The sequence below is a fragment of the Mustela lutreola genome, chromosome 3 (genome assembly GCF_030435805.1).
Source record: "Mustela lutreola isolate mMusLut2 chromosome 3, mMusLut2.pri, whole genome shotgun sequence".
NCBI lineage: Eukaryota > Metazoa > Chordata > Mammalia > Carnivora > Mustelidae > Mustela > Mustela lutreola.
Genome location: NC_081292.1, coordinates 34549394 through 34567892, shown reverse-complemented (window position 1 = coordinate 34567892; position 18499 = coordinate 34549394). Strand labels below are relative to the sequence as shown.

The 18499-nt window shown below is 41.7% G+C and overlaps 1 long non-coding RNA gene across 2 annotated transcripts; it reads right to left on the bottom strand.

Annotated features, from left to right (window-relative positions):
• Nucleotides 1-789: 789 nt before the first annotated feature.
• On the bottom strand, nt 790-12228 carry LOC131826523 (uncharacterized). Of its 2 annotated transcripts, none has more exons than XR_009351632.1 (4): nt 12085-12228; nt 3515-3657; nt 2469-3354; nt 790-2112 (listed from the first exon to the last, which is right to left on the bottom strand). It is a non-coding gene; the product is annotated as an uncharacterized LOC131826523 (long non-coding RNA). The 2 variants fall into 2 exon arrangements; XR_009351633.1 differs by lacking the exon at nt 12085-12228 and adding an exon at nt 8288-9401.
• Between the last annotated feature and the right edge of the window lie 6271 nt (nt 12229-18499).

Below are 18499 nucleotides of genomic sequence, written 5' to 3'. Positions count from 1 at the left end.
GCTCAGTGGGTTAAAGCCTCTGCCTTCAGCTCAGGTCATGACCCCAGGGTCCTGAGATTGAGCCCCACATCAGGAAGCCTGCTTTCCCCTCTCTCTCTCTGCCTGCTCTCCGCCTACTCGTGATCTCTGTCTGATAAATAAATACATAAATAAATGGAAAGGGGGAGGAGAGAGAGGATGGAGATGTCCCAGAGGAAGTGGACCTGGCAAACACTTTGCTGAAACAACTCTTCGAAATTTTTCATGCAATTCAATTTCAATTTCACTAGAATCGCAAAGTGTTAACTGTGGAAAGCTAATCCAGACCTAGAAAAGAATATAACAGTTCTCCACAGAGGCAGAAAAAGATGCTCTCTCCATCTCGAAAAGTATGCAAGAACATAAACACTGTCCAAACTATTCCTGCTAACTTTACTGACGCAGGAATAAACTGCTAATTTCCAGGCTTTCTCATGTTTCAAGTTACAGTTTACTAAATATATATTAGCTGTACTATTGTTTTTCAGTTCCCTATACATTTATAACCAATAGTAACACAGTTTTTAGTATTTTGACAAAACCTTATTTTTAAATCTGATTTTTATTATTTTTTTTAATTCATTTTTTTGGGACAGAAGTCTTTTTTTTTTTTTTTTTAAGATTTTATTTATTTATTTGACAAAGAGAGATCACAAGTAGGCATAGAAGCAGGCAGAGAGAGAGAGAGGAAGCAGGCTCCCTGCTGAGCAGAGCCCGATGCGGGACTCGATCTGAGGACCCTGAGGTCATGACCTGAGCCGAAGGCCGTGGCTTAACCCACTGAGCCACCCAGGCACCCTGGGACAGAAGTTTTAAAAGTTGGAGTACAATCATAATTTTTCCCGTTGATTGTTAACTTTGCTTTGCATGGTTTTGGGGTGTATGGGTTTTTTTTTTTTTTAAGATTAACTTATTTATTTGAGAGAGAGAGAGAGATTGTGTGCACAGGCTGGGGGCAGGGGAAGAGGGAAAGAGAGTCTCAAACAGACTTTGAGCTGAGCACAGAGCATGATGCGGGGCTTGATCTCATGACCCAAGATCACGACCTTAGCCGAATTCAAGAGCTGGACACTTAACTGACTGCATCATTGAGATGCCCCTGGGTGCATGGTCATTTTTACCACCCCGCATTTACTGTACAAGGCGAAAACCACCTTTATGTGTTCTTGGAAATATTCTACGCCTCCGTCTCTGTCACCGTGGCCTCTCCACTCATGAGCCCATCATGCCAGTCCTACGGTGGCCAATGGCTTAGGAAGACCAGACTCTGAGAAGTCAAAAATCTTTGGAGACGTTCACCAAAACGTCTCATTCCATCTGTTCAGATTAAAGGATTTTCCAACCTAGGCCTTGATCTTGACACAGACCTGCCTTCATTTTTTTTTTTTAAGATTTTATTTATTTATTTGACAGACAGAGATCACAAGTAGGGAGAGAGGCAGGCAGAGAGAGGAGGAAGCAGGCTCCCCGCTGAGCAGAGAGCCCGATATGGGGCTCGATCCCAGGACCCTGGAATCATGACCTGAGCCGAAGGCAGAGGCTTCAACCCACTGAGCCACCCAGGCGCCCCTGCCTTCATTTTTTTATGAAGTCCAATCTCTGAGCTGAAGAAGTCCAACACTTCTCTTGTCCCAACGCTGCCGGACTGAAGGAGCATCTTCGAATATCCATGAGCCTTCTGGCTTTCGCACCTCCATCTCAAACTTGGTTTTCACCTCAGCGGCTCCTCAACATTGTGTAGCTGTCAGTGAGACTTGGCAATAGCCACCCAATCCCGTTACCTTTGTCTCTACCTTTTCCTTCCAAGTCTCAAATAACTTATCTGTTGCACCCACAAGTGTATTTGCTCCTCCTGGTACTCGTGCCCAAATCATCCCCCACCCCGCCCACTGTGAGAGATATAACAGCTGAATGGCCACTGGTATTAGCAGCCACCAGTGATGGGTGGGGTCCTCACGGCCAGCCCGGTGGTGTGGGATCCACTTCTGAACCCTCACTTTATTGCCTGCTTTTTGGGATCACCCTCAGCACCAACTGTTACAGCTTAGAGTCTTTGAGAGTTTGGGGTGCAAGATGTTTAACAGAGACTAGCACCTGTAAAAGGATGTGAGAGGAAGCAGGACAGCTTTGAGGAAGAAGTTAGCTGCTACACCCACCCAACAAAGCCTTTAGCAACATAACAGAAAAATCTGGAGCATGCACTTAATGTCATCCTCTCCCTAGTTAGGCCAAAACTGTTATGCTTTAATATCCCCACTTTTCTCAGTCACCAGACTCAGGATCTCCCGGGCAGGCATGACCTTGGATGAAGCAGTTTAAGCAGCTAAGGCCCCACCTAGAAGGAGCTGACCCAGCTGGGTAGCGCATCCCTCCTTGAAGGGGGACCTGGGCCACACCTCTGTGTCTGCCCCTCAAGGGAGAGACCTTCCTCCCTCCACACTCTGCCTTACCTGACAGCATCAACGATGTTCATTCCAGTTGTAAACCTATCGTAGAATACCCCAGAACTGGAGTCAAGTCTAAGAGCATAAATCTCATCCTGAGAATGGAAACCAGAAGTCATTTATTCATACATTTTGGAGAAAAAGCCACTTTTTATTATTTCTTTATCACAACATGGATACTAGCAAAGAAAATAGGCATTTATATTTTCCTCTTTTAAGTCTCCAAGAACAAAAATCTTGAATGATTTTTCCTTGGAAGAGCAGAGTCATCTAGTAAACGCTGTTGCTAATATGCAATTAAACTGTACAAAATTAAACACATCTCATATGACTGTCACGGGGCCCTCTGAAGAGCTGAATCACATACACAAAAGAAAACTCCTCTAGAAGAATAACAGAAACATGGAAACCGAGAGGAAGTCTCCCTGTTAAAGACCCAGCAGGAAGGGAGCTTGGAGGTTAGCCACGACCTAAATTCCTACAGTGCTGAAATAACACATTTTTAGTCAACCAACCAATGTTTACTTGGCATTGTTGCCTCTGAGGTTGTGCGGGGTCCTGAGGGGAAGCTGAGGGCCACCGAGACTGATCGGCTCCTCCAGGGTCCCCCCAGGGTCATGCTGCTGCCCAAACCAGGGCTGAAGCCCAGGCCTCCCAACTGTGAGAACAATGCACCTTATCCTCTTCAGGTTGCTTTTGCTTCTTCAGGGAGTGATGAGTTTGGTATCCATGTGGAAATAAAACAGCAAAATCAGAGCTATCTCTTCTTTTCTTCCATAACGCTGCTCCTTTTTTGAGATCCCCTTCCGCGGATGCCAGCAGAGGGCACTGACTCTGGGTGTGCTTTCCACCGCCAGCCACACCTTCTCGGCCACAGCCAGCCTTACCTGCGCTGCAGGGAACCGGATTTCCCTGGTGATCCTGCCCGCATCGCCCCTACCCCCCCCCCCCCCCACCAACCACGGCAGCCCTTAATCTATGACTGGCAGGAATGGGTTATACCTGTTCCCATCCCTGTCCTCTGATAGGACAACCCTTGAGGTGTGACTTACCCCTCCCCAAGTCACCTCTGTTTCATGTCACTCCCTTACATGGTCCTTTTTCCTGGGAACACTCCCTGATACATCATTTTCTTATGAATTTTCCTGGTCCCAGAATCTGTTTCCAGTAGAATACAACTGTAAAACCACCAACTCTGAAATAATATTATTGTATCAAGACTTGTTATTAAGATAATATAATCCATTTATTATTATTATTCTCGATTTAAGACATGTTATTGAGCCTCTCATATCTAAATTCCCTCCTGTGTAAACGTGGAAACTTCTCTCTTCCTCCCTCCCTCCCCATCCCCCATCCCAACTGCCTGTTTGTATGTGGGCGTAAATTGGGGGCTTGGCACTCAATTAGAGAAGCTGGCCAGGTCAGTGCTCTGGTGTGCAGTGAGACTACAGCCAGATAACTTGCTGACGTGTCTGTTACTAATGCTGATGACTAAAGGGTGAAAAAAATGTTTTTCAAATCTGGTGCATCAGTGGGCCAAGAGAAATGATATTTTTTCACACCCCTCATGGGACTAGACCACTGAAGGGTTTTATAAGCACTTGTTGGCAGACTGGAAAACACAGCCAGGTAACTCTCAGAGGGGACAGGAGCTATGCAGGGGACAGGGTGGAAAGTAGTAGCTGAAGGGGAGGAAGTGGAAGAGGCAGAGGCTGAAGCGTGGAGTTGGGACCTGGCGCAAGGACAGGGGGCCTGGTCCAGTGAGGTCCTAGGAGCTTAGAGAGAGTGGGATGCGATGGCTGATGGCTGTAGGAAGGCCTGGGGGCATCACTAGAAAAGGTGAAACTGCAAGGGGACACAAGACAAACATCCAGGGAAGAGAAACTTCCAAAACATTTGTGATCCCTTACTAACTGCCAGGCAATATGGTGGGTAACTGTCAGAGACTTTCGGCTAAAAAACTCTAACCCATCCCATTTGTGTAAGAAGAGCCTGTACTGGCCAACCATGGTGATTGGAATTTCCACAATTAATCAAGCCATTTGATTACGGCAATATTTCCCAACCTGTACCCAAGGCACAAGGACCTTGAATTCATGACCATGAACTTGCACGAAGAAAACATTTTTATCTTTATATTCATTCTCATCAAACTGAAAGCTTAATTATGAATGTAGTCAACAAAGCTTAACACTGCCTAAGACTTTGTCATCAATAGAAATTGTAGATATTTTCAAGTTGCTATGAATATTTCAAAATATTGCTTATACTCCCTATACTTTAAAATGAAGAAAACAACTAAACATGCCTCTAGACTTTGTTTTCTAGTATATTAATAAAGAAGAACACGTGACTCTTGCACCTTTTAGAACATATTTGAGAGCAGTATTTCAATACAATTGGTTTCCTTTTTATTTTATGAATTTAAAACCATTATTCTGAAAAGGAATCCATGGAAGGGGAAAAAAAAAAAAGTAATGAAGGCATTGAAAGTCACAGATAAAGGCTCACATGAGTAATTGCTACCGGTTTCCTCTTACAGTCACTGGAAGAGCTTCATCCCCTCCCCCACCCCACCAAGAAAAGATACAACAGAAAAAGTGACTATTGATGAAGGGAAAAAGAGGAGAAAGACCTGCTTCAGAGGACAGAGCTGGATGTTAGCCCCACACCTGGGGAATCTTCAGCACGCTGGGAGAACATGCTTCACAAAACAGAAAGCCTGAATATCTGTTACCACAACAAACAAACAAACTTCTTTGCAGAGTGATGTGGGTTGAAGGATGGATCAGCCAAAACGTGGGTGTTTGTTAAAAATATAGATTTTCAGGCCTCCAGTTGAGCCTTAGGAATCCGTATTTTTAACCAGCACCCCAGGAGATTTGCGGATAAAAACCTAATCCAGGAGTCTTGACTATATAAGAATGTTGGGATAGAAGAGAATGCTGTAGCTTTCCAGGGAACAACTCAGATGTCCTTGACCGGCTAATTTATACCTGACATCCCAAGAGATGGAGATTGCATCCCTGTGTGTTATAATTCAGGCCCCTACTGGGGCAAGGGGACCTTCCCCCTCCAGGATTTTTGAATCCTCTGTCATTCATTAATGTATGGTGCCAAATTTTTCAAAGCACCAGGTTGATAGGGCTTTTCTTGGACTAAATGAATCTTTTTAAGTTGCTCTAAATTCTAACTCTGCTTCCTATCTCAGTTTTATAAAGGGTGAAATATTTACTTATTATCAAATCCTTATTATGTAAATCATAACGTCCTAACCTTGGTGTGACTGAATGCAGTTTGGGATTTGGGGGGAAGTTCTGAGGAGTAAATCCACAGTATGTTTTGGAGTGAGATTTAAATTGCTAATTTCTTTCCTAGAGTTGGAATGTGAGTAAGCCTTGTCCCAGACTTAGCATGCAAACCACGTAGTTAACATTCCTATGTAGTAATGGGTCTCTTAAGTTGTGTTTTGGTTTGAGAAACAGCAAGAGTAAATACAGCACTAGGGAAAAACTGTCGTTGATTTTAAAAGGGATAAAAACTTATGAGGAGCTCTTGCCCACCAGAAAAGAGCTTTCTCTTTAGTCTGCCATATGATTTTATTCCTCTAATCATCTTGGAAAGAACTTTTTCCCTAATGCTATTTGACTTCTGCATTTTGGTGCCTAGAACAAGGAAGTGAAGAGCGCTCTCTCTCTCTCTCTCTCTCTCTCTCACACACACACACACACACACACACACACACAAAACATAAAGAACAAGCATATCACTGCATATATGTGATTTGGAACAATGACACAATTATTTGCCTAAGACTCAGAAAGTTGCGCTGCGGACGCTGTGAGGAACCGGAACTGGGTCTCTCCTTTCCCAAGCCCAACGGTAATCTTAGGCACTCCCCCCACATTCATTCTGTTTTGAGCAGACAAGACATGACGTTTTGACCGGAAGCAAAATCTCATTGAGACATTTCAATGGTGTAATTAGTGACAATTCAGCTGATTTGTATTGGGCACCTTCCACACATATACCAGGGTCTGGGCCCAGCCCTGCTCGTGGACTCCTCATAGGAACTCCATTAGGTAGATTTTACCATCCACATTTTATAAGTGGCTGACACAGAGTAAGCATCCATTGAAGAGTACTTACTGTTTTATTTATTTTTATTTATTTTAAAGATTTTATTTATCCATTTGACAGAAAGAGACACAGCGAGAGGTCACACAAGCAGGGGGGAATGGGAGAGGGAGAAGCAGGCCTCCTGCTGAGCAGAGAGCCTGGGAGGGGGAGTGCTTGATCCCAGGACCCCGGGGATCAAGACCTGAGCTGAAGGCAGACGCTTAACAACTGAGTCACCCAGGAGCCCCTGAAGAGTACTTACTGTTTTAAATCATTATTATCACTTTCATGAATAACTTCCATATGAGGTAACCAGAACACTTCCAGACTCTTACTTGGGCCTTGGTAAATTTAGGCCCAGTTTTGCTAGCGGGAGACAGGGAGAAGCCAAAGGGGAGTCTAGTGTATACCCAAGGCTGAAGGGAGGAAAATGTACGTACATTTTCCACGTACAAGGAGTACATGGAAAATGAGGAGCACATTTGCATGTCTGGATTGAAGAGTTTGGAGAGAGGCATGTTTGGAGCCATGCCTGGAAAGATAACTTGGGTCTCCTTTTGAAACCTTCCTAGGCCTGGGGGTTTGGACATGAATTTAAAGGCAGTGGGAACTCACTGAAGATTTCTGACTTGGGAAGCTGTTTTGGAGTATGTGGGAAGGACTGGGGACCAGGCAGGGGGAAGGCACAGAGAGGAGTATATTTTAGAAATACTGCAGTATTCCAGGTCTGAAGAGATAAAGTCAGAGCCTGAACCAGGATAGTGGCTGTAAGAACAGAAGGAAGGGGTATGTGTAAGAGACATTATGCAAGAGGGCTTGTTAGGACTCGAAGCCAGATGAAGATTGTGGGGAAGATGGAGAGATCAAAGAGGATCGTAATCAAGATCTTAATCTTGAAAGAGCTACAGTATCATTTCCAGATAAAGGAGATGGTGTTCAGATATAAATTGGTAGGTCTGACTTTGAACACACTGATTTTGATTAGAGTGCAATATCCAGGAGAAATTGTCTGCTAAGCAGCCACAAACTCTAGTAAGATGGGAGAAATGGAGAATGGAGAATCCATTCTTTATTTTTTTTAAACATTTTATTTATTTATTTGACAGAGAGAGATCACAAGCAGGCAGCCAGGCAGGCAGAGAGAGAGGGAAGCAGGCTCCCTGCTGAGCGGAGAGCCCGATGCAGGGCTCAATCCCAGAACACTGGGATCATGACCTGAATCGAAGGCAGAGGCTTAACCCACTTAGCCACCCAGGCGCCCCGAGTCCATTTTTTAGAAAGACTCATCTTTCTTCTTTTTAAAGATTTTATTTATTTATTTATTTGAGAGAGAGAGAGAGAGAGAGAGAGCGAGCAGTGAACAGACACGAGCAGTGGGGAGAGGCAGAGGGGGAAACAGGCTCCCCGCTGAACAGAGACCCTGATGTGGGGCTCAATCTCACAACCCTGAGATCACGACCTGAGCTGAAGGCTGCTGCCTAACCGACTGAGCCACCCAGGCATCTCTGGAAAGATTCATCTTTCGTGGGTAGGGGAGGAAGGGAGCCGTTGAAGGAGAGGGAGAACAGTTTGGATATGTAAGGAAGAAAAGTGATATAGTCAACAAGTGTCAGGTAAGCCAAGCGAGGAGACAGATTCAGCTGGGGGTGGTGGTGGCCAAAGAGGACAGTGGTGGCCACTAGACATTTCTGGGAGCCACTCACCTTCTTCTGACCTTCCTGCATCTGAAAGGCATACGTGGAGGTTATAGGGGCTTAGGAGAGAGAGGGTAGCTCTGTGGAGTAAAGACTGTAAGTCTTACATTGATGTTTTTATTCCCAGCCCCACAAATAAACATCACTTGTGGTCAGTAGCACCATCTGTGAATATGGCAAGTCTATCGTTTTATTTTTCCCAGTCATTGTCAACAACATCTTGAACCATCCGGATGCAGTGGCTGCAAATACAGAAACACAGACTCAAACTGGTGTTGACAATGAATCAGAAGTGCTGAGGTAGAGTAGATGTTGCCTTTGGTTGATTAGAAGCTCAACAAAGTAATTAAGGACCAAAGTATTTCCCATTTCTCCTCTCTGCTGTCCCCAGTGGAAACTTCATCCTTAGAAAAGTAGCAAGATGTTTGCTACGGTTCCAGATAGCACAGAATCATAACTACTTGGAGGAAGAGACCACCTTTGCCTGGACCACCCTTGGAGGAGGCAAGAAACTTGCCAAAGCATCGCAGCAGACTTCCCCTCATGCCTCATTGGCCAGAAATAGGTCATCATACCTGACACAATCTTGGTAAGGGTAATGGCATTACCTTCAGAGGAATCAGATCTATTCCGATAATTTCCTCTGAAATACTTGGCTCTACTGATGGGTCTCTGGACAAAACTAGGATTCTGTTACAAAGGAAGGAGGAGTGAACGGATCCCGAGTGGGCAACTCTTAAGTGCAGGTTACATTATCAGTCTTTAGGAGTACAAAGAAATATTTGCTTAGGGTCCCCATCTGAAAGGGCCGTTTAATGTAGTTGGTGGTAGACAATCCAAAAAACGACAGCAGATTTTTTAGTACAGTTTTGACACACAGCAGGCATTTATGAATATTTGTTGGGTGCACAACTACTGCACTCTAAATGCTATATGAATAATAAAACCATGCACATAGATTCACATCTGTTATTGGACCAGTTCTAGTGCAAAGATTTAATAAATTTAATGAAGTTCTATTAAAATACGCATACACAAAGGGCACCTGGGTGGCTTAGTCAGTGAAGTATCTGACTCTTGGCTTCGTCTCAGGTCATGATCTCAGGGTCTCTGTGTCTGGTGTGGAATCTGCTTGAGATTCTCTCTCTACCTCTGCCTCGACCCCTCTCCATGCTCATGCTCACTCACTCTCTCAAAAAAAAAAATCAATAAAATCTTAAAACATAAAATAAAGTGCAGACAACCAAGCCACAATTCCCCAGAATTCGAAGTCCGTTTTTTTTTTTTTTCATGGCTCCACAAACAGGTCTTTTTAACAAGAAGCCTAAGGGTTTCTAGTACAAGTTCTGTGGGTGATAGGGAGGGTAGACTGACGGGTGCGGTTGGGGTAGGTAGGCACAATTTCTTAAAAAAGCATTGAATGAATCATCAAATTAAACAGCTAGTGATTAACTTTCTGATATTTGTAAAGTGGTTGCAAGGATTTACAAAATAGTATTTTACACTTCTTATCAAAGAAGCATAGGTATCAAGGGGACTTACTGTGCGACTCCTCCTTTCTGGGCCCAAACTTATTGGCTGCTGAGGAAAAAGTGAATTAAACAGTGTCTCTAAATTCCAAATTTGGAGGTATTTGTTTTATTTTAGAATACAATCACATATAATTATCAGGCTGCTTTTTAATAATGGACTGAAGATATTTGCTCATATTTATCCTTTCCCAATACCAGTCAACCAATCCCAACCCCCCACTCAACGATTTCTTTATAATTTATCAGACCCAGAGACTTACAAGTGGAGGGAGAGACTATTCTTTTCGTCTGGAATGCAAAATTTACATTTATTGGAAGAAAATCTTAGCTTGTCACCGCTCTTATTTAACGGTCTAAAGTGAAGAAATAGAGCCTAAATTCCAACCAGCAGGTTCACTCCTGCTTGCTTTCCTGTTGCTGATGTCATTTTCACTTATATCTGGTTAGTGTTTACCTCGTTTTCTTAATTCACCCTTTTATTTCTGCATTGTACTCATTCCCTTTTCTGATGTGTGTGTGTGTGTGTGTGTGTGTGTGTGTGTGTGTGTGTATAGCCTGGTTAGAGAATGCATATAATAATCCTAACTATAATGCAAATTATATAGCAAGTATGATTTCAAAGCACTCTCATTTCCATTATCTCAAACTTCCAAACTTATGAGGTGCTAATATTCATATCATGTAACAGGTTAGGAATTTAAAATTGGTCCAGGATCATACAGCTAGTAAGCAATGCAGTCAGGAAAAATAATTATATGCTATAGTGCATTTGGTAGTGTCATGGATTTAATTTTATAGGATTTAATTTTGTAGGATTACTTTTTAAACCCAAAAGATCATCTAATGTGGTTTTACACAGCAATAGCTATATTTGGATGCTCTTGCAGAGGTTATAAATGAGAAAACTGAGATTCAGACACAGTAGCAAGTGGCAGAGCGAGCACTACCTTTCCTGCTGCATTGAGTCCCTGCCTAACACACAGTCTATCTGAGATTGTGCTTATAGCCCCCCTCCCCCTTATCTAGCCCATGCTTATTCTTGATAAATCACAAAACTTTCATGTTCTCCAGTTACCAAGAGTATTTTGTTAGATGTTAATTTGTGTTTGACATACTATTTCCCTCCTCCACACAGTGCTATTAACTGTACTTTTCAAAGTCCATCCTCACTCTGTTTGAGGATCCCTACTTTGGAATCCAGGTCCCACGTCATGGGTGCCTTTTCTGCTATAAAGTTCAGGACCAGAGTCCTGTTGCTGAACTTCAGGGGTGATGTGGGAAGACCCAGGTGGGTGTCTGGACACACAGTGGGTTGCACACAGAAGAGGACACTGAGTTTAGGACACCCAAGTCTTTCATACTGGATGGCATAAAAGCTTACTTAGACAAATGTACCATACTAATATAGAATGATAACAGTGCAAACTGAGTGTTCCTGGAAACTCTGCTGTCTTCACAACATTTCTATAAATCTGAAACTATTCTAGAATAAATATTTGGGTTTTTAAAAAGATTTTTTTATTAACTTATTTGACAGAGAGAGAGAGACAGCAGGAAAGGGAATACAAGTAGGGGGAGTGGGAGAGGGAGAAGCAGGCTTCCCACTGAGCAGGGAGCCTAATGCAGGGCTCTGCCCCAGGATCCCAGGATCATGACCTGCGTCAAAAGCAGATGCTTAACAATGGAGTTACCCAGGCACCCCAAATATGTATTTTTAAAGTTGCTTACCAAGGGGCTTCTGGGTGGCTCAGTTGGTTAAGTGCCCAACTCTTGGTTTCAGCTCAGGTCATGATCTCAGGGTTAGGAGATCAAGCCCTGTGCGGGGCTCTGCACTCAGCATGGAGTCTGCTTGAGATTCTCTCTCCCTCTTCCTCTTCCTCCTCCTCTGCCCCTCCCCTTGCTCACATGTGCTCTTTCTCTCTCAAATTAACAAATAAATAAAATATTTTAAAAATGCTTTAAATATCTTCCCCCCTTCCATAGTTTGTATTTTGCTTTCTTTTTTTTTTTTTTAAGATTTTATTTATTTATTTGACAGAGAGCATGACAGATCACAAGTAGGCAGACAGGCAGGCAGAGAGAGTGGGGGAAACAGGCTACCTGCCGAGCAGAGAGCCCAACTCGGGGCTTGATCCCATGACCCTGAGATCATGACTTGAGCCGAAGGCAGAGGCTTAACTCACTAAGTCACCCAGGGGCCCCTGTAGTTTTTTTTTCTTGAGAGTGTCTTTTGAAAGAGTAAAGGTTTTAATTTTGAAAAAAAAAAAAGCTTACCAGAACTTTGCTCTAGAGGGAGATGATATCTCTATCTTCCAATACTGTTTGTTACACAAACATCCTTAATAAGAGAGTCCAAGCGGGATGGTTGCCATGGGGGTCAGAATCTGCTAAAAAGTGTGTAACAGCTTACCTGCTGAATCAACTGGACCTGAAAATGGAGGGACAAAAAAAAGGAGAGTCCAGAACTACAGTAGAAATGCAAGAAACCCATGAAAAACACTATCTCCCAGTGATATCTACCCCTCCTTTCTACACCGTCTTGATTTCTTGTGACTGTTTTTCATAAATATGTCTGCCATTCCCTTGGCCACTCTGATCACCTAACTGACAGGGGCTGGGGTCAAATATGTTCAATATGTCTCATATAGCATCTTATTAAAGCCACTGTGAACAGCAATCCCAATGAAAGGAGACAGCCATCCTACAGCAATGGCCTCAGTCATTATCCCAGGATCTTAGAATCAACCCACCCAAAGATCACATAAACACCAGGGTCTAACTTAAGAGAAGTCCAAAGACTCTCCCAAGTTTATCCACTGGTCTTTTCCCTTTACCCAAGGCATTATTGTAGGTACAATAAACTGTATTAACAACTGTATAGACTCTGCCTTGGTCCACAAGGAAGAAGTTTCAAGCAATTCCCCCATCAATAATATCCCTGGCCAGTTAGTTGAGGCTAAGGTCTGGGGTATTACCTGCTCAGGAGCTGGGTTTTTCTCCTTCCTGCATCACAAAATCAGTGTGTCCCATTCCAGCTGCTACCCCTTCAACTTTTCCCCAGTCATTCCCTCTCTCACCCAGACCTTTCATCTGCAAGAACCACGCAAGAAGGACAAGACATTTTTATAAACTTATAGTGATTTATTATGCCCCCACTCTAGGGAGACTTGGTGAGTGGTGTACTCAACCTAGCGGTCATTATCCTTATGATCTCTGTAACTGTTCTTTTATTGGTGGTGGTGGGGGTGAACTTCTGCTCACCCAGGACAAGTATGAGGACTAGCCATTATAAAAGGCTAGTCGTTTTATTATAAAAGGACCTGAGGCTGAGTGCCAGAATGGTGAGGAAGGGCCTCTGCCTGGAGAAGAGCTAGCAGCATAGCAACCATAGACCTATCTGGAGTTTTTGAGGAATTAGATTTAACAATAGGGGGCAACTAAAGAAAACATGTTTATAATTATTATCAGTTGTATTTTGCGTGTTTTTTCCTTCTTTTCTTTGACAGATTGGCTCCTTATAACTACTGAATGCTAACTTCTTGTGCTATTACTTTTAGACTATTGGTGTAAGTAAGATGAAAATTGAACAGATTTAGTCTGTAGATAGCCACTTCTTTTTTTTTTTTTCTTAGATTTTACTTATTTATTTGACAGACAGAGATCACAAGTAGGCAGAGAGCAGTCAGAGAGAGAGGGGGAAGCAGGCTCCCCACCAAGCAGAGAGCCTGATGTGGGGCTTGATCCCAGGACCCTGGGATCATGACCCAAGCCGAAGGCAGAGGCTTTAACCCACTGAGCCACCCAGGCACCCCTGTAGCCAGCCACTTCTTAGTACAGAACAGTAGTTGTTCAAAACTTTCCTTATATGTTATTTAAAGCCAGAATGAGCAAATTAAATATTAATAATAAAGTGAACAAAATCTTGAAATATAGGTGAAAGGGCAGAACTCCTTTTAAGAAAAAACACATTTTTATCTTTCGACTTCTATGAATATAATTTGCTGCTCCCAAGAAGGTTTCATGACATTTCCAAGGAGATAATGACAAAGATGATCATTTCTATTAGTTCAGGGACCAGTAACACAGGGAACAGAAGAAAGGAACTGACAGATTTAATTACTCAGTGACCTCTTCCCTGCCCCTCTGTTATTAAATGTTTGAAAATCCAACCTTTCCTTTAATTGTAGAATCTATTTAATCATCTATTGGATGCTTACTGTGTACACTGCACATTCAAGACTGAGTAAAAGGTGGTCTTGGTAAAACTGAAAATTGTAATGCAAGTGAAATAACTAAATTCCATAAGAATGCCATGAGAATTCAGAGTGTAAAAGATATACAACTAAGAGACAATGCAAGAAGCTTTATGTTGCAGAGGTTAAGAGCATGGACTCATAGGCCAGACAGCTTAGGTTCAGAACTCAGATCTGCTCCTTACTAATTAGTAAAATTACATTATCACCTCATGCCTCAGTTTCCTCATATGTAAAAAGGGGTTAATAATAATATTTGCATCAAAGGGTTGTTTTGAGGTTTAAATGAATTAATCTATGCAAAGCACACAGAACAGTGCTGGGCACAAAACTAAGCACTTTAGAAGTCCAGCTCTAATTGCTGTTGTTATAGGTATGATTATGGGACTCAAAAAAACTTTATGAATGAGGAAATATTACAGGTGATCCTGGTTAACAGCAGGGAAGGAATGGAGATAATGTCAGACATCCTTCAGCTGACAGCCCAGCTGAGGCACCAGGAGAATGGATGTCCTAGACTCTTGCTCTGGGGATGATCAGACACAGACAGTCCCCACTTGCTATTCTGAATCTACGCCAAAGGTTGCGTATGTGCACGCATCTGAATTGAAATATTCTTGAAGGATGTACCAAATTGATTTTCCCTGCTTTGTGGAATGATGGGTGATGTTCATCTTCTTCTTTTTGCTTATCTATACTTTCTAATTATGAAAAATAATTAAGATCTACTAATTGTTATAATAGGAATAAACATAATCTATTTTTAGAAAGCCATTATTCATTAAATAGTTGGCATTTGTTGATTAAAAAAAACCTTTCTGTTTCTATTCTTCTCAAGCACAGGGCATGGTATATAGAAATTTGTCACTGTGACGAGTCCAGAATTCACTATGAGGCTGGCATATGGGAACCAATTTCTTAGCTGGTGAGTGAGCCTGATTGATAACCCAAAGTGGCAATGTGACTATAATTTATTACATGATTCCATTTGATTCTCTTTTTTATTTTTATTTTATTATTTTTTTTAAAGATTTTATTTATTTGTCAGAGAGAGAGAGGGAGCGAGAGTGAGCACAGGCAGACAGAATGGCAGGCAGAGGCAGAGGGAGAAGCATGAGCAAGCAAGGCTCCTTGCTGTGGGACTCGATCCCAGGACGCTGGGATCATGACCTGAGCCAAAGGCAGCTGCTTAACCAACTGAGCCACCCAGGCGTCCCTGATTCTCTTTTTTAAAATATTTTATTTATTTATTTGACAGACAGAGATCACAAGTACGCAGAGAGGCAGGCAGAGAGAGAGACGGGGAAGCAGGCTCCCCGCTGAGCAGAGATCCTGAGAACCTGAGATCATGACCCGAGCTGAAGGCAGAGGCCTTAACCCACTGAGCCACCCAGGCACCCCAGATGCTTATGACAAAAGCAGAGGTAGATATTAAAGTCGTAAAAAACTGAGAGTATTATGTATCAAAAAGACAAAAACAAAAAGACAAAAAACCGAGAGTATTATGTATCATGTTGGTAATCAAGAATTATTGATTAATTAAGTATTAATCAAGTATTATGTATCAAAAAGACAAAAGACAAAAAGACAAAAAAATGAGAGTATTATGTATCATGTTGGTAATCAAGAATTTGGGAATCTCATGGGATGCCTGGCTGGCTTAGTCAGTAGAACATGTGACTCTCAATCTCAGGGTCATGTGTATAAGCCCTCCATTGGGAATAGAGATTACTTAAAAAAATAAAAGTTAAAAAAAACTTTGGGGGGTGCTTGGGCCGTGCATTCGGTTAAGCGTCTAACTCTTGGTTTTGGCTCAGATTGTGATCTCAGGGTCATGGGATTGAGTATGGTGTGAGCCTCCGCACTCAGCACGGAGTCTGCTAAAATTTCTCTCTCCCTCTCTCTTTGCCCCTCCCCCCATGCCCTCTTTCTCTCTCTAACATCAGTCAATCAATCAATCAATCTTAAAAAAAAAAAAAAAAGGCTTTGCAATCTGAGAATATCATTGGTCTAGTACCAGTGTTCTCACTCCTTAGCACTATTGACACTTTGGATTAGATAATTCTTTGCTGTGGGGCTTGTTCTGTACACTGTAGGATGTTTAGCAACATTCCTAGTTTCTAAATACCTGTAATATCCCTTTCCTCACAGGTTGTGACAAGCAAAAATGTCTCCAGATATGGCCAAATATCCTCTGATTGAGAACCACTGGTTTAGTGTCTTCTATTCATTAATTATGAATATTAAACTTCAAACATTCAAGATGTAAACCTCAAACCATGTTCAACACTTCACCTTCATAGGGGACTTAGGTCTTCGACTAAGTCTTCAATTGATGTTGTTGTTGGTGAAAATAAGACTTTATGATATAATGTACATATTTTGCATAAATATTTTACTATCTTGTGAACTACTTCCAATCTAATGTAGAGCAAATAAATGAACATTTTTAAACTTTCACCTTCAAATTAGGTCAAATTACTGACTGTAAAAGTTGTACCAGTTTACATTTCCGCTAGCAGTATGAGTCTATCTCACAGCGTTTTCAGCAGCATTGGCTATTATGTATATATTTCTATCTTTGCTAATAAAGGTTCTCCTTTATAAATATTTTTGTAGATACTTATATTGTCATTATATATATTAAAGACATTTGTTGAGAGAGAAAGTGCACGAGCACATGAGTGCGTAGAAGGGAAGGGCATAAGGAGAGGGAGAGAGAAACTCTAAGTAGACTCCATGCTGAGCTCAGAGCTCCACATAGGGCTCAATCTCAGGACATGGAGATCATGACCTGAGCTGAAACCAGGAGTTGGGCGCTCAACCAACTGCACCCAGGCACCCTTGTCTTATATATATTTTTGAACCCTAGTAAGGGTTAATATTTTCCTATATGTTTTAGCCAGTGGTTTCTTCTTTTCCTAATTGTTTGTGTCTTTCTTCGTTTGTGTGTTGGGATCTTACTGATTGTTCTTTTTCATTTGTCTGAGCTCTTTATGTAATGTAACTTGATGGCAGAAATTTCGACAAAGTAAAAGCTTATATGAAGCATTTGAACTTAGACTTTATCAAAAATTGGGGCAGATGGCAGAAGATTTACATGCCAGCAATCTCAAATGGAGTTCTCAGCAATCCTGTTTTTGGAAGCCCTTTACCATGTTGCTTCCTTTCTCTTCTCTCTTCCCTTCACTTCCCTATGCTTTCCTCCCACCTCTTCACTCCAATTCTGTTTCTTTCCAATCCGGAAACTAGTTTAGTTATGTCTTGGTTTGTCTCCATTTACCCAAGCTCCGTTTATCTTCCATTTTGCTAGTTTATCAAAGTGTTTTCCTAAGCAAGAACATCTCCTTTCCCAGGAGAATACCAGTACCAACTTTCAAGATATTTTTAATATTATAGGAGGGCGAAGTGATTTTGATTTCTATTGTGCTGTTAGTTTCAAATACTTTTCCCACTTTGTTTAATAAAAACACTTATCTTTTTCCCTTGAAGAAATTGTGAGGAAAAATAGATGTTCTTTATGTAGTTTTTTGGAGACTTTAAGCTTAAAAGGTACTTCCCGGTGGGGAGTATATGGATAGTTGGAAATGGAGTGAAAAGTATGGCATGTCTGCTATACACACGACAAACGTAGCATGCTCCTATGTACCGTATAGAAAAGTGAGCTTCTTCTCTTTCTGTAAAACACATTCTCTTGCTATTAGAAGCCATTAGAAAGCAATCATACCCTGCTTATATTAAATATGCTTGCTAATTTTGGAATGGGATATGCTAGATCTAGTAATAGTTAGAGCTGACTATATTACACTGTCTCTTAAGCATAGCATGGTATTTAAAACACTGGAAAGTGTCAGGAGGTCAGAAGTGGATGCACTTGAATTTAAAATTTAAAAAACTGAGATGCGAATTCTGCTTCAGGGCCACAAACAAACAAAAAACCCCAAAAGATTTCAAATGCAGACCCTAAAATTGCACTATCTAAAGCAGTTACTACTAACCTTCCGTGTGTAATTAAATTTCATTAAAGTGAAATAAAATTTAAAATTCAGTTTTGGTCACACTAACCACATTTCAAGGGCTCAGTAGCCACATAAGGATACTACCATATCCATAGCACAGAATAACACTTATATCATGGACGAAAATTTTATTGGACAGTACAGTACCAACAAAATACTGCCTTTAGGCCCATTTTTGTGATCACAGATAAAGCTTTTGGAATTCCTGACAAGTTTCCAAAGCTGTGTTATAGAACTGGTTGTCAGAATTGCTTGAACTTCATCCAGAATTGGTTAAAAAAAAAAAAAAAAAAAAAAAAGCAAGCAAGCAAAAAAAAAAATCAGGTTGTGGATAGCCTTGTTTGCTGTTACTTTGTACAATTTAATACTGAGGTTTTAAGAAATTTTGGGGTGAATTTCTACAGGGACACAGGAGCA